The sequence below is a fragment of the Eublepharis macularius genome, chromosome 18 (genome assembly GCF_028583425.1).
Source record: "Eublepharis macularius isolate TG4126 chromosome 18, MPM_Emac_v1.0, whole genome shotgun sequence".
NCBI lineage: Eukaryota > Metazoa > Chordata > Lepidosauria > Squamata > Eublepharidae > Eublepharis > Eublepharis macularius.
Window position 1 is genome coordinate 32,156,103 of NC_072807.1, and position 21,978 is coordinate 32,178,080.

A 21,978-nucleotide genomic window follows, 5' to 3' on the forward strand; every position below is an offset into this window, starting at 1 on the left:
CGAACAAGCCTAAAGTTCGTGGTGGTTCATCAGAAATGGGATCTGACCAACTGCTGGTTCACGAACCACGAACCAGCCTGGTTCGTCATGAATTTTGGTTCGTATTTCAGTTTGTGCCCATCTCTAATCAGAATAGTTCCATTTGCTCCAACTGTTTAGCAAGCACAGTAACTTTGTTTTCTGGTGCCTAAACTTTAGAGAACTATTGTCCTTATTATGGTCCTCTCTAAAAAAGATTCTTTCCATACTGAAAATGAAATATCAGGAAAAAACAAGTTCTAGGGCAAGTTTTTATGTGCAGGGATTTCTTGTGTTTGATCTCAACTGAAGTGGTTACAGACCACAAAAAAGGTTTACTTCTTCAGAGTAGACAATGCCTAAAATCATAGCCAGGGAGGGAATGGGTGATAGGGAAATAGTTGGCGGTGAAGCCTTTGGAGAATGTAAAGTTCTTAACCTGGTTCTGAAATGGACACAAAATATGTAGAATGGACACATGGATGCTAAGGAAGGGGCTAATGGCCCCACAGCTGTTTCCACTGGAGAAAATGGCACAGGAAGGATGCCTGAAGCTCTTCTTTCCCCCTCACAATGTTTTAGGGTTGCCATCCTTCAGGTGTGGCTGGAGATCTCCCAGAATTACAATTGATTTCCAAGCCACAGAGATCAGTTCCCCTGGAGAAGGTGGCTGCTTTGAAAGGTGGACTCTATGGCATTATATCCCACCAAGGTCCCTCCCCTCCCCAAACCCCACCCTCTCCAGGGTCCACCCCCAAATTCTCCAGAAATTTCTCAGCCTGGAAACCCTACCTGTTACCCAACTCATGTCACACTTAAGGTGTATTTCGGCCCTGAGTCAGACATTTTCTGTATCACTTTGGAAAGGGATTCTCTATAAACGAGTGTGCCACCACTGAAAAGGCTACTCTCCAGTCTCCACCTGCCTGCGCTATTAGGGGGAATACATCTGGAGAAAGGCTTCTGACAGAGTTTTCAAAGCATGGGCAAGTTCATAGGTGAGGAGGTAACCCATCAAATATCCTGCTCCCAAGCGAGCCAGTGATGGTTTTAAAGGTCAAAAGACAGCTCTTTGAATCATGCCTGGAAACATAATGGCAGGCAGCACAGATCCTTCTAATGCCAGTATGATAAGATGAAATTGCCACATTCCACTTAACGGCATAGTTCAGATTTAAGTGCTTGTATGAAATAGGCCATTTACGCAAGCAGAGTAATGCACGCTTGCAAAAGATCAGCAACAAGAGAAGGGAAGAGAAGAGAATGAGAAGAGAATCCAAAAGTGGAAATCGCAAGAAGAGCTAGGGATGCTGGCCTCCAGGTAGTACAAGCAGAAGAGAGTATCACGACCAGGGCTTTTTTTCAGCTGGAACGCGGGGGAACAGAGTTCCGGAACCTCTTGAAAATGGTCACATGGCTGGTGGCCCTGCCCCCTGATCTCCAGACAGAGGGGAGCTTAGATTGCCCTCCGTGCTGCTTGGCGGCGCAGAGGGCAATCTAAACTTCCCTCTGTCTGGAGATCAGGGGGCGGGGCCACCAGCCATGTGACCATTTTCTCCGAGGGCAACCCACTGAGTTCCACGACTTCTTTTCCCAGAAAAAAAGCCCTGATCACGACAAATATGTAACAGCAAAACAGAATCATGAAAACTAAGAAACAAACTAAACCACTATTTGTTGATTATACTGTATACCATAATAAAGCTTTCACTGAGAACAATCCTTGTTATTGCGTTCAGATAATTATTATCCATATAATATATGCAATAGTGTTCAATACAGCGGTATATTCATTAATCTGTCTCATTCGTAAATCTATCTACTACACTCCTTTTACCAAGTTGTAGTCAAGCCTCCGGCTCAGTAGCATCCAATTAACCACTTGTCCTGACTCACAAGAAATCCAAATCAATAAAGTGCTAGTGCAAAGTAATTGGATGCTACTTTGTTTCTTAGTTAGTTTTCACAATTCTGTTTTGCAGCCTCCGGGTGGTGGCTGGAGACCTCCCAGAATTATAACTGATCTCCAGGTTATAGAGATCAATTCACCTGGAGAAAATGGCTGCTCTGGAAGGTGGACTCTATGGCATTATACCCAGCCGAGGTCTCTCCTCTTCCCAACCATGCCCTCCCCAAGCCCCACCCCCCAAAATCTCACAGAATTTCCAAACCTGAAGATGGTAACCCTAAGAAGAGCCCTGCTGGGTCATACCAGTGGTTCATCTCATCCTGCATCCTTTGCTCCCAAAAAGTCCACAAAAAGGGGTATGGGGCCCAAGCTTCCCCCCTGCTGTTGCCCCCACCCAGAGAAGTGGCATTCAGGCACATAGCACCACTGAATACTGAACCATCACAACTCAATGTTCAGATGCGTCATGAATTTGTCTTATAAAGTATGTGTCTTTATTGAATTATTTTTATATTATTTTAAAAGTTGTTTTAAATTTGAATTGTTTAATGTTTTTAATGTTTTAATGTTCGCTGCCTTGGAGTAACCCTATTCGGGCAGAACAGCAGTGTACAAATGTTTTACATAAACATTTAAGCTCGATCTTATATAAAAGCCCAGATAATTCCCAGGCTTATCTGACCACATCAACATGATGATATTTTGAAATATTAAGTTTTGGCCTCTAAAAATCACATTAGTTTCCCTCATATTAATCTTAGGCCCAGACAGCTTACGATATCGATCTGCACAGGGCAGAACTTCTGGAAATTAAATTGCCTGTATGTTGAACACATTGTCAAATAGATGGTGAGTTACAATTTACCTCCCTGGCTTAATTTTCCAAGAACAGCGTGTCAGATCAATCGAAATTAGTTTAAACCATTAGTTATTGTGGAAGTCTATGATATACTTACATCGTTACTGGCTATAGGCACTCAATTATTTCTCTTAAAGTGGGGGCAAGATTTGTGTCATAATAAAGCTTTCAAGGGACTAGAAGTCAACACCAAAGCAAAAGCTTCACACAGAAAAGACATATGGCAAAAGTAATATCCAAGTATGTTTGCAAAGTCCTCAATTTCACGATTTTATTTGCTCTGTCCGCTCACTGGTATGGCTGGTGGAAGCGGACGTGCCTACCTCCCCGCATTTTTCCATCTACAAAATTATTATTCAATACATATTTAAATATGCATTTCATTGCATAACAGCCTTTGACTTTCTCAAGTTAATGCTGGCACTCACAGAAGCCGGATTTGTGCAACTTTGGAGGCCAACAACTGATCTCAGAGATCCGTGTTTCATGCGTCCCATCTCCTCCATCCCATCATGTGTTTCATGCGTCCCATCTCCTCCAAACAAGCACATATATACCAAAACAACCTTAGGGCAGAGAGCAGTACAGCATTGGTCATTCACCCACACACATCCGAAATGCCACATCAAACAGCGAAGTAAAATATGTATGCAAATACATATTTTATTCAAATAGGTATGGGTAACCTGCCAGAAAAACTCTACAGAGGAACCGAATGCCAAGAGGAACTGTGAGAAAAAAATCAGGGAAATTACAAAGATGAGGGGATTTGCTCATCCTGAGGAATATCTTAGAGCCAAGCTACAAGTGACGCCTGACACAGGTTGGACACTTGTCAGCTTCCCTCATGTTTTGATGGGAAATGTAGTCATCCTGGTCTTGCAGCTGAAATGGAGAGCCAAGATGTAAAACCAGGATGCCTACATTTCCCATCAAAACTTGAGGGAAGCTGACAAGTGTCCAACCTGGGTAAGGCGTCACTTGTAGCTTGGCTCAAGTTTCTCAGCCAAGAGCCAGCAATGGCCCCAGGCAAAGATTCGTTCCAGAACACCATTCACAACACCTGTTCCAAGCCAAACATCACACAAAACAATCATCAGGGTTTCAATCCAGTGGCACATTAGAGATCAATGAGATTTCCAGGGTATAAGCTTTCAGATACAGATCCTTGTATTTGAAGAAGTAAGCTTTGACTTTTGAAAATCTCATTGGGCTCTAAGGTGCCATTGGACTCAAACCCTGCTGTTCTACTGCAGACCAACACGGTTGCCTACCTGTAACAAAACCATCAGTTGATTTGCTGTTAGCAACAACACTTCAATAGATGGATTATCTCCATGCTCTGTACATTTCCCCCATTTAGTTTCTCACACTTAGTACTCCTCCAAGGAGTTCAGGTCAGTATGCATACCCCCCCCCATAACACCTTAGGAGGTAGGCTAAGCTGCAAGATAGCGACTGGCCTAATGTCATACTTCCCCCTTCCGTAACACTCAGTAAAGAGGCCACCAAATTTTTCGCCACACCCAAGTGTTGCCAAAACCTAGGCCTCTGGGATAGCCAAGGCACACAAAATGCCGTCCTTCCTAGTCTAACGCTTAGGAATCCCAGAGGGCTTTGAGTCATGAAATTGTTGGGAATAAGAAAACCTTGATAATAAAATTGGGAAGGGGCGGGGGGAGAAGCCACATTTGCATTTTTTTCATACTATGTAGGGGGGAACCTGGTCAGGTCCCCCCTACATTTTGTAGGGGGTTGGACTAGATGACCCTAGAGGTCCCTTCCAAATCCTTCCAACCTTGTGATTCTATGTCACGGGGCAGGGTCTAGCAATGTCACAGGATGGAACCTGGTATGACCTGCTTAGCTCCAATCTAGGATCATTTTTGGCTCTGTGACTAAGGTGTGCACACCTGAGCTTAACTGTAGCCTTCCTCCAGCAGAAAAAAGGCTTGCTGTAGCAAAGGAAGGCTAAAAGTATTCCAGGAAGTCTCATGGAGTGGCAGCCTTTGGATCCAACTTGCTACACAGAAGGGTGTTTGCATCCTTCTTTCCTTTGTGAACAAGACATGGACCATGGACAGGGCCTATATTCTACTGAGTACTTCCTGAAACAATTCTGACAATTAAAAAGGGACGCCCTCTTAAAAACTGAGGGCAGCTTTTCATTGCTGGAAAGTCAGAGACCTGGATTTTTTTTTAATTGAGCCAAATTAACATCAGTTTAGCATTTGAACTCAGCACTCTGGAGCAAATCAACTAGGAAGGAAGGAGGGCTGAGCAGATCTTGAATCTGCCTCCCCGGATTGCCAAGCCCTGACAGTGGCTCTTTCCTTCGCTATCACAGCCACTGGAACGTCACCAAACTGGCATTCAGAAAAGATATAATCTAAGAGTGTTTCTGAAATCTCTGCGCCTGCATCATTATGGATTCAGTTTGTTCTTCACTTTTACAATTCTCTTTTCTGAGCTTTTGGTCCCTGTAGGCATGTGAGCCACGGGTGGGATGGAGCAGAGGTCAATGAAGAGGAGGAATGTTCTTTGGGATTCTTGCTGATCAGAAATGATAAGATTCTCCACAAAAATATGTAGTTTTTAAATTCTGCACGCACTGAAAGAACCTACAGGGAAATATTTTAGGACTGTTCTGTTCCCCTCTGCAATGTGTTCTTGGGGAAATTTTCTTTTAAAAGGGTGGTGGTGGGGTTAAACATGATGCTTTTTGTTGGGTAAATAAAAGCTACTTGTTACAGTGGTAATTCCAAGATTCAGAAGCATTGAATAGCTCAGAAAAGCTCATTAAAGCGACAGGTAACTGAGTCAAGAATTCCATCCTCCATTTCAAACCACTTCCTTAACACCTCTTATTTCTTTCTCATCTGTGACTGTTGACTAGAATGATGCTTTATTACTGCAGATACCAAAGGTCAAACTAGATCCACCTGTCCTTCACGGGGCTGCTCTTTTCAAGTCCAAAACAGGGGGCGGTCTACTTTTACAACAGGTGTGCTCGGAGGAGAATAGCTGAACGCTCTCCCATTTCCTTGACTCCTCCATGCTTCAAGCACTTTTCTCTCCAGACCATCTTTGTATACCAGAGTGACTCAGGCAACAGAGAAAAGTGCTTGGAGCAAAAAAAAAGCCAGGGGGGGGGAGATACAAAAGCAGCACATGAACAGCACATGGTGATGCCCTCGAACTATCAAATTTACTGAGTGTGCCACCTGTTATAGCCAACTCTTTCCTCAGGAGGTGGTAGGCTCTCCTTCTTTAGAGGTTTTCAAGCAGAGGCTAAACGGCCATCTGACAGCAATGCTGATTCTGTGAACTTAGACAGATCATGAGAGGGAGGGCAGGAAGGGTTACATCAGTGCTTCGTTCTTGTGGCCCCTTCTTACATGCCGGGGGTAAGGACATAAGAACATAAGAACATAAGCAAAGCCATGTTGGATCAGGCCAGTGGCCCATCCAGTCCAACATTCTGTCACACACAGTGGCTAGAAATCCAGTGCCATCTAAAGGACTGTCAGTGAGGCCAGGACACCAGATGCCCTCCCACTGCCTTCCTTCCAGCACCAAGACAACAGAGCACCACCTCCCCACAAAGAGAATACCATCTATCTCCTGTGGCTAATAGCCACTGATGGACCTCTGCTCCATATATTTGTCCAGTCCCCTCTTGAAGCTGGCAATGCTTGTAGCTGCCACCACCTCCTGTGGCAACGAATTCCATGTGTTTATCACCCTTTGTGTAAAGTAGTATTTTCTTCTATCTGTTCTAACCCGACTGCTCAATAATTTCATAGAGTGCCCACGAGTTCTTGTATTGTGAGAAAGGGAGAAAAACACATCTTTCTCTACCTTCTCTAACCCGTGCATTATCTTGTAAACCTCTATCATGTCTCCCCTCAGTCATCTTTTCTCCAGGCTAAAGAGCCCCAAGCGCCTCAATCTTTCCTCATAGGGAAAGTGTTCCAACCCTTTAATCATTTTAGTTGCCCTTCTCTGTACTTTTTCCAGTGCTATGATATCTTTTTTAAGGTGTGGCGACCAGAACTGTACACAGTACTCCAAATGAGGCCTCACCATCGATTTATACTTTGGGGTCAAAGTATCGCCACTTTGGGGTCAGGTAGCAATTTTCCCCAGGCTGGTTTGGCTAGGGATCCTGATGGTGTTTTGCTATCTTCTGGACATGGAGTAAGGGTCACTGGGGGGAGGGGATGAGGTATTTGTGAATTTCTTGCATTGTGCAGCGGGTTGGACTAGATGACCCTAGAGGTACCTTTAAACCCTATGATTCTATGAACTTTGGTAATACTCATGGTGCTGGGGGGGGGGGTAAACCTGTGTACAATGTCATGCAAGTATTATATGAACCATCTGTTTCACAGAGAAAAAAGCAGGGCTTTTTTTCAGCGGGAACGCGGTGGAACAGAGTTCCGGAACCTCTTGAAAATGGTCACATGGCTGGTGGCCCCGCCCCCTGATCTCCACCGCTGACCACTCGGTGGGCAGAGGGCAATCTAAACTCCCCTCTGTCTGGAGATCAGGGGGCGGGGGCACCAGCCATGTGACCATTTTCTCCAAGGGCAACCCACTGAGTTCCACCACCTCTTCCCAGAAAAAAAGCCCTGGAAAAAAGTATTTCTTGTTTCCTCACTGAGAAAGTTTTCATCCCATCTTTCCACTTCGAAAGAGCCCCAAAGGCTGTTGAAGAAAATGATGCCATAAAACAAACAGCACAACAGACCAGCCTGGAGAACTTTTAAGAAAACACATGCCCAGGAGCACTAATTAAAACTGAGCGGAATCACTAAACCCAAACTGGCCTAGTTTTATTAAGGAGGGGTGGGGATCTAAAATCCATGTAGCTTCCTGATATTGGAAACTAAGGAGATGCAATTTTATTAGAAGCCCAATTTGTCGATTGGAAACAGAACGTTCCTATTCCTGTCAAGACAGGAGATGTCACCGAAATAATGAAAGGGGTAATGGATTTTGTTTTGCAAGCCATTCTATTAAAGCTCTGACCGAAACATGCTGACCGCTCCCCTCCCAATAGACCTTTCTCTTTGGCAAAGTAAGAGGGTTCTTAAATCTATATTTATCATCAGACACTCCCCACCGCCCCCCTAAAAAGTACAATTTCATTATCCTTCTAACTGCATCAAGAGACACAAGCGTAAGGACTCCCTACAGATATTTGCTCAGCATGCTAGATGAGAAAACACCACTGCCCTAAATATGAAATGCTAAGGCCATTAAAGACCCCCAAAGCCTTAAAAAAAAGTTTACTCCCCTCATTTACTCACTAGCAGCAGGGAAGTGCCATTTCTCCCCTTTTAAAAAAAAATGTCTGTTGTGGTCACCAGTTTTGTTTATCTCATTTTTGCTTCTCTTGCTAAGGGACTTTAACGCCATTTTATGCTGGTTTTAAGTCATACACTGGGGTCCCTAATCTTGTTGAGCCTTTGAGAACTTCTGGAATTTTGAGAATGGGGAGTGAGCCCCACCACAAAATGGCTGCTTGGGGGACAAGACCAATCACTAAATTTTGGGAGCTTGCAAGCCAAACGTCCTCCTGCAATGGAGGCAGGTGTTTTCCAATGAGTTCTCCCAGACACAAAAGATATGTATCCTCCTGGGTTCTTCTGAAGTACCTCTTGCTCTACCGAGATGGAGGAAAACAAGGACTGGCTCTTTGCTTTGGGGAAGAAGCAAACAGCTGCCAGGAAACCCAAATGGAGGGTACTTTAGCACCCACTGGTTCCATATTCTGGGTCACTGTCATATTCCATTAACACATCATTGACATTTAAAACAACAGAAATATGTTAATTTGAATGGGAGGGATTCAGCACAAGGGATGAGAAACTGCTGCAAAAACAGTTGGTTTTTCATGACGGAGAAATGAAATTGAAATGGAGAAATCGAACCAGACAGTTTGCAAAAACGGGTCTCTCAGCCCTAATTGTCCGCCTTACTTGGAAAGACACAGCAAAAGGAACTCAGCTAGAGCTGTTGTTCCTGTTTAGTGCTGAGATGAACTTGGAGGGGCGGGGGCATTTCATGAACATTTCTGATCCCCTGTAAAATGCATCTTTCCCTTTTGAGAATTTTTTTCTAAGCAAAAGGGTATGAAACTGTTTGCAAAGGGACAGAGTTGGAAGGAAAAAAGGGGAATTGCCTCCTAACCTAATAAGGCAATCAGGCAGAGACGCTCAAACGGAGCTGGACACCAGTGGTGTATCTCACTAAAAGGAATTCAATGCAGGAGAATGAGAGAAGCTTTCAGAATGCACATCAAAAGTTGGATGGCATGAATATGCATCAATGGCCAAATTAACTACTTATGTACATAATAGACCAATAGCTGAATACTGGGGAAAATTGAAGGATTTCTTTGACTACTTAGGCTAAAATTAAGATTAATTAAGGTAACCCGATGTAAAGATAAGAGGATAAAACACAGAGAAATGATTAACTAAAATAGTTGAAATCAAAGTTTGGGTATAAGCAGGGCTTTTTTCTGGGAAAACAGGTTTGGAACTCAATGGGTTGCCAGCACAGCAGGCAACTCTTGGCGAGAGGTAGTGCTCCTGGTACCACATGTGCGCGTGCAAAGTGTATGCATGCTCCCAGGGCCAATGACGTCGCTTTGGGTCAGCTGGAACAAGGGGGGAGTTTTTTAAAGTTTAAATTGCCCTCGGCGAAAATGGTCACATGGCTGGTGGCCCCGCCCCCTGATCTCCAGACAGAGGGGAGTTTCGATTGCCCTTCGCGCTGAGCGGTGCAGAGAGCGATCTAAACTCCCTTCTGTCTGGAGATCAGGGGGCGGGGCCACCAGCCATGTGACCATTTTCAAGAGGTGCCGGAACTCCGCTCCACCGTGTTCCAGCTGAAAAAAAGCCCTGGGTATAAGTAACCAAGGAGAGGGAAGGAGAGTTATACAATTAAGTTGTGTTGATACATATTCTGATTGTATCTTCCTACTAGTTTAATTTAATTTTACATGTAGTACTTGTATAAGTTTTTATGCACTTCCTACTGTTATATCTTTTCTTTTTAAATAAAATTTCTGTACCAAAGTGGGGGGGGGGGAGTTGGATGGCATTGTGGACTCCATTACGAGGGAGCTTCACTGGTTGCAAGGGGGTGTGAATTTCCTCTTCCCCAGCCACAAAGCTGAAGGTTGCAGGAATAACGGCTGCAAAGTGGAATGGAAAGCAAGTGGCATTGCTACCATCAGAGACTGGCTGGCATGGGTGAGCAGCTGCCAGAGCCCAAGGAGGCCCTGAATGATGGGCAAGTGGCTGTCCCAGAGCTGACCCCAGACCAAAACACAAGGACTGGCTGGAAGGTACACATATTGTGTTGCTTCCCCCGTGCGCACGTACAGATAAGCAAACATGTTTGGGCTCACTCTTGCATAAATCCCCCCCAAGCCTGGAGTTTGCATGGTTGGGCACCCAGCAATAGCAGCTTTTGTGCAAAAAAAGGAACATTGCAAGATTCTAGCAGAACAGTGGCATACGTGGCATCCAACGGAGGGCAAGAGGGTCTCTGCTCCACTCTCTCTAATATTCTTCCCGCCCCAGAATCATAGAATCATAGAGTTGGAAGGGGCCATACAGACCATCTAGTCCAACCCCCTGCCCAGTGCAGGATCAGCCTAAAGCATCCCTGACAAATATTCATCCAGCCTCTTCTTGAAAACTGCCAGTGAAGGGGAGCTCACCACCACCCTAGGCAGCTGATTCCACCTTTGAACCACTCTGACCGTGAAAAAGTTCTTCCTAATATCCAGCCGGTACCTTTGTGCATGTAATTTAAGCCCATTGTTTCAGGTCCTACCCTCTACTGCCAACTGGAACAGCTCCCTGCCCTCCTCCAAATGACAGCCTTTCAAATACTTAAAGAGAGCAATCATGTCCCCCCTCAACCTCCTTTTCTCCAAACTAAACATTCCCAAGGTCCTCAGCCTTTCCTTGTAGGGCTCAGTCTCCAGACCCCTGATCATTCTCCTCACTCTCTTCTGCACCCTCTCGATTTTGTCCACATCCTTTTTGAAGTGAGGCCTCCAGAACTGCACACAATACTCCAGGTGCGGCCTGACCAAGGCAGTATAGAGCGAAGCTATGACCTCCTGCAATTTCAATGCTATGGCCCCTTTGATACAACTCTGGAGAAGTGAGTAGTTAGTTACCCCATTTTTCACAGGTTTCATAAACAATCCGGAAGGGTGCACAGCTGAGACAACCAAGCACTATTCTTGTGAACTCTGCTTCTTCTCTCATTTGCTCTGTCCTTTTCCTATTGAAAATGGGGAAATGGATGCAGTGTTAACCAGTTAGAAATGGGGCCATGGCAGGTGCCCAACCGTGCTGCCCTCTGAGCGCTGCTGAAAAATATGCTCAGATGAAATATTTTAGACATCAACACAGGCCTGTAGCAGCAGCTGCCGTGCTATGTATTTTTTACCAGCCAAGCTTCTCCGAGGAGAATTACAAACACCCTTCCATGAAACCTGCAGATAATACCTCCCTCCTTTACCAACCTCTGCTTCAGATGCCGGAACGTCAATAAATGTTTTAAAAGACTAAAAAGCTAAAGGTGAAACCCTTTGCTTCTCCCCACACTTGCACAGTTGTATTGCCTAGACAGCTTTATTCTTTATCTCTGTGCCGAACCCTAGAGCTATTTGATGTGCCTTGATAAAAATTGATAAAACACAGCCCCAAGCAAACGTTTATGGATGTACACAACATTCTAAGGGACCCGGGTCCCTCTGTAGTTTGATCCTTTGCTTTCATGTATATGAAAAGCCTTTAAGCATCTTTTTTTCCCCTTTTTTCTTTTTTGCATTTTCTGGCTATCGATCCCGATTTCAACCTGTTTCTCTTGCCTCCGACACTACTGGAGAGCCATTTCAGTCGGCCCCAATTTAGATAAAAACTTGCTGCAATATGCGACAGTGTAAAAAATCTGTTCCACATGCACATAAAAACGTCAAAGCCACACATTTCTGACTTTTGGAAGACAAAGCAGCAAAGTATGGAAACATTCAGATAAAAAAAAATAATAACTTGAGCCTGCGATGGTACCAAAATGCCATCATTCAATCATGCACTGAGACTATGAGATGGTGGTAACAGGAGTGAAAGGTTGCAAGTGTTAGAGGGCCCTGCTAGATTAGACCAATATCCTATTTCCCACAGTGACCAACCAGATGCCCAGAAAGCCTACCAGCAGGAACATCAAAGCCTTCCCCTGTTTCTACCTCTTTCAGAAACAAGCATTCAAAGGCCTAAAACCTCTGAATATGGAGGGTACATTGAGCCATCCTGCCTAATGGCCGCTGATAGACCTATCCTCCATAGATTTGTCTTGTCCCATTCTAATGTCATCTACTGCATATTGTGGCAATTTGTTCCATAAGTTAGTTATGCTTTGCATGAAGAAGACTACTTTTGGTTTGTCTTGAATCTACTGCCTATCCGTTTCATTGGGTGCACTGGATTCTATTATTATTTGGCACAGGGAAGTCTCTCTCTCTCTCCCCATCTACAATGTGTTCAATTATATAAAATTGTAGTCATGTTTTATCTCAATCGGAACCCACTCCACCCCCAACCTTTAGCCATTTCTGGATTTTGGTCATCTGATTTTTGTCCTGAATTCTCCTTTTGGGGAGCTTTGCAAATAACATGAGTTTGCTTTTCCCAGAGCACAAACATTTCCAAAACAACCAAAAGGGCAAAATTGTGATTAGGAGCCACTGCCCACACTTTGGACATATGTAGGTGGTTCTGAGTTCTTGAAACTGTTCCCACCACATTCTGCATGGAGCCATTGAATGGAATGTGCAGGACAGACAGTCCAGTGGAAATTCTCATTCAGACAGTCCAAAAAAAAATAAGCACAGGCCACTAATAGAGAGTCTGCAAGGCTAGGGACACATTCCGCCAAAGGTTTACAAAGTCAGGGTGATATCAGGCCGTTTCCACACATCCTTATAGGGACGGCCCACTCACAGAATGCTGGCGGCTTTCCCCCAGGATTCCAGATGTCTCCATTTGCAAAACAGTTGCAGGCTGTTTAGTTTATATTTTTGGTGCCTTTTCTGGGACCGCCACAGTCCCAGAAAAGATGCCAAAAAATCTTAAAACAAACAACCTACAACCATTTTGCAAATGGAGACATCTGGAATCCTGGGGAAGAGCCGCCAGAGTTCCATGAGTGGGCCCTAGGGTTGCCAGGCCCTCTCAACCTCCCGGCAGAGGATAGGGGCCTGGCACTTACCCTGAGGGAGAGAGGGGTGCGCACGCACAAAGCGTCATCGCGCGGCCCCTGGGAGCGCACCAAGGTTCCGCAGGGGCTCAAAATGGGCCTGATTCACACCGAAACAGGCCCATTTTGAGGTGCTGTGGAAACAGTGCCCCAAAACAGGCCCATTTTGGCACAGATTGGGCCCGTTTTGAGGCGCTGTGGAGTGCAGGAGCGTTCCTGCACCGAAACAGGCCCATTTTGAGGAGCACTGTGGAGTGCAGGAGTGCTCTGCAGCGCCTGAAAACAGGCATGTATTGCCACAGATTGGGCCCATTTTGAGGTGCTGTGGAGCACAGGAGCATTCCTGTGCTCGCAGCAGCCCCGATTCAGGCCAAAACGGGTCCGATCCCGGCAGTGGCTGCACATAGGAGTGTGCAATGCTGCTGGGGAGCGCGCAGGGAAGGTGCATGCCCCCCCCACTGGTTAGGTAAGTGGGGGCGGGGTGTGGGGAGTGGGGGTGGGGCATCCCCACCCCCACCGGGGGTCTGGCATCCCTAGTGGGCCCTCCCTATAAAGACACATAGAAATGGCCTCAGTTGGGTGTCCCGCAGTTACAGGCAGCCAGACCATTTTCAGATTTCTACCTTCTGCTGTCTCTTCCCTGCTGTCTAACTTCCCTGTCTCTTTCTTCCTACACACTTACTGTTCAACTTTCGAGAGTGCTCGTCGAGTTTTCCTTCCTCCTTTGATGATATTTTATACAATTCGATGGCAAAATAGTTCCAAAGTGGTTCACCAAAGTAAAACATAAAAATAAAAGTCAATAAAATACAATCCACAAAATAAACCCTCAAAACCAGCAGCAGAACCTCAGCTTTCAAGATCAGTTGATCAGAGTTACACTTCCAAAGACTTAGCAAAACAGGTTTACTTGTTTCCAAAAGGAGACAAGATATGAGGTCACGAGCTTTTGTCAGCAGAGAATTTCACAGATTTAGGGTGGCTGCTGAGCAAACCCTGCTCTTGCACCCACAAGAGATGGCACATGGAGAACAGCCTCCTTGCCCAATCTTAATACATGGGACGGTTCATATAACAGAGAGATGCTTCTGAAATCTCTTGCCTCACATACAAAAAAGATGCAAAGGAAGTGCAGTCTGTCCCAAATGACACAGGGTCCAATTTTGAAATCAATATGGAAATTCTCCAGAATGAAAGAGACGCAGCATGCAGTTGAGATGGGGCGGGGAGAGTGTCCGGGGGGGGGGACACAAAACAAGTGCAGACCTAATGGGGGGGGGATTCCATCAAATAGGCCGTTTCCACCTCTTTACATAGCGCAAAATTCACAGAATGCGGCCATCTTCCATAAAATAGGCAGTTTTGCCATGTCTTTACATAAAATAAAAATTTTACATAAAAATTCCATAAAATAGGCCCTTTCCACATGTCTTCACATAGCACAAAACTCATGGAATGCGGGCTTCTTCACGGTGCAATTTCTGACATTATCGCGCCACGTGGCCATGAAGATGCCAGCGTTCCGTGAGTTGTGCTATGTAAAGACATGTGGAAACAGCCATACTCTGGACCAAAACTATTTGGGATTTTTAGAAAGCTTAAAGTTTATTTTTAACAAAAGGTTCAAAACATTACAAACAAAAGGGGCCAAACAAATTTGTGCAGTTTACCTAAGGCAGAAAGAAGCAAGAAAAAGAACCATTACAGCAATTGTCACTAATAATAATTAAAAACAGTTTTAACCAATAAATTAGACTCCAGAAAAAAAAATGTGTATCCTCAATTTGTGTTTAGAGTGCAGAGTTTGGGCTGAATTTAGCAGGGTTTCCCCCCCCCCCCAACATAAATTGTTTTGGGGTTCCATCTAGCAGCCATGGTACTCTGGACCCAAATCATTTGAAATTAAAAACAACAACAACTAAACAAAACACAAATGTGAAAAATATTCCTTATTTTAATGCAATTCATTCCAATGGAAGCTATCGTTTCTCATCAACACATCAAGATCCTTAAGCACCAGCTTTGCACTGAACAGCAAAAATAATGGAAGAAACTCAAATTCTTAAGGTCCTGGAATGTTTTTCAGGCCTTCCTATGCTGCTGACCAGGGCTAGGGGAAAGGATCCAGCCTTCTTTGATCGTTCTCGATCGCCAGCAATTGCATAAGAAGGCATTTGGGAAAACAGTGAAAGTGCTTTTATATAAAAGGTATGGCAGGAGGTGTCCGGCTGTGCTGTGGGCAGCAGGAAGGCATATGTGAACGGCCTTTTGATCAGCTACCATAGAGGCATATCCTGGTCTTTAAAATTGCAGTCAAGCTTATCTGGTGGGGGAAATAATGCGAAATGCGATTGCTCCCCTTACTGTAGCAATTGCCCTGAGGTCAAGTCCAAAGCTTTTCTTTGCTTTAAAGAGTTTGGATGGAAAGCCAGGGCTTCCGAGAAAAGTGAAATGTATTTGCGGCATGTTCCATCCCTCCAAGCTGGAATGCCGGATCACCATGTCTAAGCCTATTGGTATCAACAACGGGAGACATGCTGAGCAGCAGACCGCCGCCCACAACATACCGGCTGCGTGAGCCTAGGGAACCGCAGCCTGGCACAGTGTGTTGTGTCTGGTAGGCTGCTTTCGCAGCGCTGGTAAAACTGCTGAGTCAGCACAGACAGCTTCCCACTTCAATCAAGTTTGTTACAAGGATCTGAAGGCCCCCTGGTGCCCTCTCCCAGGACAGTCTCTTTGGCAACAGTCGGGTTTCTCTGGTAGGTCTTTGGAAGAGCTTACCAGATCAGGCGCAGAGGGCACCTCCACTTTTTGCATCCAGGAAAGCACATACAACGGTTTTCATTTCAAAGGGCATTTGGTGAAGGATCAAACAGATTCGGCTGTTCTGGGTGTGTCTTTACTGTGTGTGGTTTTCATCTTTTTGGTCGACGGCAACATTGCTCTTATCTGTTTGCAACTTGCCATTGCACTGTTAGCCACCTTGGGCAGGGCAGTCAAAGTTTTTTGGGTGCCTTCATGGCCCATGACTTACCTGCCCACCCCTCATTAAGTAGAGGGCAGTGAGAAGTCTGGAGTGAACACTTTATTTTCTGGGCATTCAAAATGAACAAAGTAAAAATAAAAATAGATAATCTCTTCAAAAGCCCTCTACATTCCATCATTAGGGTTGCCAGGAGGGTTGGGGTGGAGACATGGTGAGAGGCTGGTCTCGCAAGCATGACGACATCACTTCCAGGAAAAACCTGGGAGTGATGGTGGTATCTCTAGGGATTGTCAGAAATTCTATGGTAAAACCATAGAGTTTCTGGTGATACCTAGAGCTGCCACTGTCTCTTCGGGGTTTTCCCCGGAAGTGACATCATCATGCTTCAAATGTTGGATAACATTTTTTTAACATTTTAACATTTTTTTTAAACATTCCTTCATGGCAGCTACAGAAGACAAAATATGGAAATTCTAGAAACTAGTTAATTCCATTCAAGCCAGTAGAGGAGACTCCTCTTCCCTTAGAAATCTGACACCCTAGGTGATTGTCCCCAGCTCTGAGTTTAAGGAGAAAAGGTGGGCAATAAATATTTTAGGTAAATAAATGAATAATGGCCATGTGGTCAAGAGTCTCTGAAATTGCTTTAGCTAAAAAGGATTTTTCTCTGTTCCCGAATAACTTCTCTTTTTTGCAATTAGTAAAGGAGCTGTCAGAGGCCCTTGCTGACTGGGGATGTGTACCCAAAGGAGAAAGGAAGGAAGGAAGGAAGGAAGGAAGGAAGGAAGGAAGGAAGGAAGGAAGGAAGGAAGGAAGGAAGGAAGGAAGGAAGGAAGGCAACACTATAGGAGCTTGTAACCTGAGGGTCCCTACTAGAGGTGGGCACGAACTGAAATAGGAACCAAAGTTCATCACAAACCGGGCTGGTTCATTGTTCGCTAACCGGTAGTTTGTCAGAGCCCATTTCTGATGAACAGCCATGAACTTTAGGCCAGTTCATTTGGTTCATTTTTTGATCAGTCACCACAGACATCCTGGCGCCGATCAATCAGTTTCCTAGGCAACAGGGGGAGGGGCTTTCTGCAGACCTTCTGCTGCCCTGAAAGTGATGTTTTCATGAACCAAATGAACCAGTTCATGAACCAGGGCAAGTTCGTGAAAGTTTGTGGTTTGTTAAACGTGACAAACCATAAACCACAACGTTCAGAATTTTCCTGGTTCGTGCCCACCTCTAGACCCTACCTATGGGCTGAAAACCACATCTCTAAAATAAGGGGGAAGAGAAAGCAAAACAGCTCCAAAGAATAAAGGAAAAAGAGCATCAAGAGAGGTTCGATGATGTTCTCATTATCCAATAGTTGGATGAAGCAACGTACTTTGGATGGCTGCTGCTTTTGACAAAGGACCGAGAAGCTGATTATTCAACTGAAAAATGTAACCTGTATTTCTTTGGGTCTCCTAACGAACACAAGCCCCTGATTAGTCCCCCACAAAGGCACCAGGGACCCAATTCATGGCGTATGAAATCCATAAAGTAGGGAACCGATCATTTGGTCATTCTGCTAGCTCATCTGCCACATTGCCCTATTTGCTAACTTTGCATTTTCCTCAAGAGGCCCTCCGTGGAGTCAATTCATGGTCCCTTTTTTTGGAATGAGCAAGAGTTACAGGCACAATTTCTTCAACCAACTAAGCCTCTTACAGCTGGAGATCGAATACACGCCACTTACAGAAGGAAGGAAGGAAGGAAGGAAGGAAGGAAGGAAGGAAGGAAGGAAGGAAGGAAGGAAGGAAGGAAGGAAGGAAGGAAGGAAGGAAGCTGCCCTGACCTGGATGGCCCAAGCTAGACTGGTCTCATCAGATCTTGAAACTAAGCAGGGTCTACCCTGGTTAGTACTTCAATGGGAGGCCACTGAGGAAGTCTAGGGTTACTACACAGAGGAAGGCAATGGCAAACCACCTCTGTTATTCTCTTGCCTTGAAAAGCCTACGAGGTTGCTATTAGTTGGATGCAACTTGATAGCATTTTGCACCGAGCTGCTTTGTCTGGAGTGCTGCTTTTGTATCCTGATATATATTTTTTTTGCCTGTGGTTTGGGGGAAAGGGGCATTTGTTGAAAATGTTGCGTATTTGGTGGTCTACAGTAGTTAGGAACTGCTGGTCTTGGCACTATCCCAGACTATGCCTCAAAGGATACATTTCCTGGTTCAAGAACTCCAAGAATCAAGAAGTTTTGCCCTCCTGGGGAAAGGAAATTTCCACTCCATCTCCTAGCTGAGATAATAATAGGATTTTCTCACCTTTCAATATAACTAATTCCAGAGTTTCTATTGAAAAGGCAGGGCAGAGAGATTCAGCTCTAGCCAAGTGATTCGGATATCCAAAACATCGCCAAGCAAGATGTTGTGACTTTTTGACAGTCACCCAACAGTGGGATTTGCAGCAAACTAGGTCATAGGAAAACACAAAGGGGAGGATGTAGTTTGACGAGCAGAAATGGATGGAGGGAAGAGCTTAATTCCTTCTCCCAATTGCTGCTTTTCAAAATGCAACCGCTTCCCTCCCCTCCGCTGCTTTTCTTGACTAGTGCCAAAATGTGCATCTGAAACTCTGGCTAGAGGAAAAGCTGTTGGGGGGGGGGTGTAAAAGAAATGCAGCAAGCAGGAGATACGGTTGCCAGCTGCATGTTGGGAGATTCCTGGAGATTTGGTGGGTGGGGCCTGGACAAGAAGGGATTTGGGCTGGGGAGGGAACTCAGTGGGACATAATGCCATAGAGTCCGCCTTCCAAAACAGCCATTTTCTCCAGGGGAACTGATCTCTGTGGCCTGGAGATCAGTTGTAATTCCAAGATCTCCAGCCACCACCTGGAGGCTGGCAACCCTAGCAGCAAAAGGGGTTATGTAATGGCTTTCTCCTACTCTCAAGAGTCCAAGACCAGATGGAGACAGCCCGTCTTGCTTCCTTCCCTGCTCTCTAGGCCAGGGATCTGCATGAATGAATTAGATACGTGTCCTGCCCTTGTGGGAAAGCAGCAAAGGTTCAGGAGCAGGGCATCCCTCTGCCTCCTTTCCAACAACCCTCCAAATTGTCCTGACATAGATGTCTCTTGCATGCCATCCGGGAACATCCTTGGCTGCAGATGGCAATGTGCAGAAATGAGCCGTGGACCAGCGGGGGATTCTGTCCCTTTCCTACTCAGCCAACATATGGAGTCATCCGATGGGACAGCTCTAGGACTTCTCACCAGCTGGTTACCTATTAGGAACGGGGGCTGGGAATTTGAGGACATCCTTCCTTTGGCATGCTTTCCCCGAGCTCAAACTCCAGGGAAGGAGAGATGCAATCTGTCTTTGCTGCTGAACGCTTTGGGGCTGCATGGGGCAAACATGCTTCTGAGTTCAGTTCAGGACTCAGTGGCAGAGGGGAGCTGTAGCTCTGTGCCTCACATATCAGAAATAGAGATGGGCACGAACCGAAATATGAACCAAGGTTTGTGACGAACCAAACCGGTTCGTAGTTCGCGAACCGGCGGTTTGTCAGAGCCCATTTCTGATGAACTGCCACGAACCTTAGGCTGGTTCATTTGGTTCATTTTTTTGGTTCGTCACTGCAGACAGCCTGGCGCTGATCAATCAGTTTCCTAGGCAACAGGGGTTAGACTTCCTGCAGACCTTCTGCTGGCCCAGAAGTGATGATTTGCTGACCTGGATGGGACATTTTCACAAACCAAACGAACCGGTTCGTGAACCAGGGTAGGTTTGTAAAAGTTCGTGGTTGGTGAAATGAGACGAACTACAAACCGCACAATTCGTTTTTTTGTGCCCATCTCTAATCAGAAACTAGGGCTGCCAACTCCAGGTTGGGAAATTCCTGGAAGTTTGGGGTGGAGCTTAGAGAGAGTAGGTTTGGGGATAGGTGGGGCCTCATTAAGAAAGTGATGCCATACGGTCCATCATCCAAAGCAGCCATTTTCTCCAGGGGAACTGATCTCTGTCATCTGGAGATTAGTTGTAATTCCAGGAGATCACCAGCCATCACCTAGAGGCTGACAACCCTATCAGGAACCAAGGCTCTCTAAAGAAACATGGATTTGAACCCAAAACTCTTTAGTCTATATTCCAAGCTTCTTGGGGGGCATGTGAGCTCCCATGAAGCTATGCTAAATCCCATTTCCAGAGAAGGAAAATGTGCATCCAGTCCTTTTCCTCCTGCTGATGCCTGGTTGTTCATATCACACACTTATTAATGGCTTATCTGGGCTAACAAAACAAAATGCAATCCATGCTAAGCCGGAGGGGAATGCACAGTTTTGTTTGCTAAAAGCTGGCGCTGGAGAAATATGGTTCTTCATTTGCATAAAGACTCAGAAACAGCATCTCTTGAAATCAAGAAAAGAAAACTGAACACGCTTAGAGCAAAAGCTGCAGGCGGTCTATGCTTACAGAAATTACTTCCTGCATGGGACAAACAGTAAAAGGGGGTGTCTTGCCCACATTGTTTCTTGTACATTGTATTGCTATTTAGCACATGCATCTCACTTCCAAGGCCCAAAGCACTTCACAATTCCAGTACTCCTTCAAACAGCCCTGCCAGGTAGGCCAATGTTATTACTTGGACTGAGGCCAAGCAAGTCTGGCTTGGTGGGGCCACCTAGTAAGTATATGGATGCAGAAGAGATTTGAAACAGAGCCCCCCCCCTCCGCCGCCGCCGCCTGCTGCATCAAAGCATTAAAGACTAACAACATTTATTCCAGCATCAGTTTTCACAAGTCAGAGCTCACTTCATGAGATGCATGGAAAGCGTCCATCTGTAGGAGATATATTTATACTTGAAAGTTACAAGATGGTCCTTTGGGAATCTTTTGAGGCACAGAGCTACAGCCTCGTGTCAGTAGCAAGTCTGTTATCTCCCTCGCTATCGGCAAAAGCCCAGACACTGGCACCGTAAGGTTAAGCGTCACCTCCTTAGACAAATGCAACCTCTTGCTCCTGGGCTGCTATCACCCCTGCCTGTCTCTGTCTTTCCTCACCTCCCACCCACACCCCAAGGGGTTACGAGGATGTCTCATCTCTGCATTCTGATTTCAATAGAGGTGATGGAATTTACAAAGTGAGACCATGGAAACATTGCATTCTGGCCTCTGCCACCCCCTGACCTCCCCCCTCCCTGAAACACCTCCACACTTACATGAGGGGAAAAAAAGAAGAATGGCAGAGCAATGGCCTTGCCATGAAACCAGGGAACACTCAGGAGACAAGAATGCTAGCACGGTAGAGCCACTGAGTCTTGAGAATGTGTCCTTTATCAGCTATCCAAAGCTGGCTGGAGAGATAACTTCTCTTGCTCAGAGGATGAGAATCCGGGAAGGTTTCCGAGACCTCTTTTGCAGAGACAGCACACAGCAGCATGTAGCAATAAGCAATTCTCAGCAGGGATGTCGAGGGCAGGAAGAAAAATAGAACCACGCCAGCCACAAAACACCTCTCTAAGCCCAGGAACATTTGCAATAGAATTTGCAACAATTTTGAATGTTGGAAAGGAGAAAAAAAGTCACAACGGTTTGCAATCGAGTTGCCATCTGAACAGGGGGGGGCAGTTGTTTGCCCTCTACGTTTAACTCCTTATGAATTCAAGCTATACATGTTGGCAGGATAACCAGTGTAAAAAGAGCCCAGCACACGTGGAGGGAAATGCATAAATTGTCTAAATTGGTGACCCCTTGGCGACAAAAACGAGAGTGGGACATTTCTGGGGTGGGAAATTTATGGAGATCTGGGGATGAAGCCTGGGAGAGGTGGGACTTAGGGAAGGGAGAGACCTCAACAGGGTATAACATCACAGAGTCTACCTTCCAAAGCTGCCATCTTCCCCAGTGAAAGTGGAGTTTGGAGATCACTTTTAATTCGGGG

The 21,978-nt window shown here is 45.5% G+C and overlaps 1 protein-coding gene across 1 annotated transcript in view; it reads right to left on the reverse strand.

The window, feature by feature from the left end:
- Nucleotides 1-21,978, reverse strand: part of HCN4 (hyperpolarization activated cyclic nucleotide gated potassium channel 4) — a 115,734-nt gene that overhangs the window by 74,977 nt on the left and 18,779 nt on the right. The window lies entirely within an intron of this gene.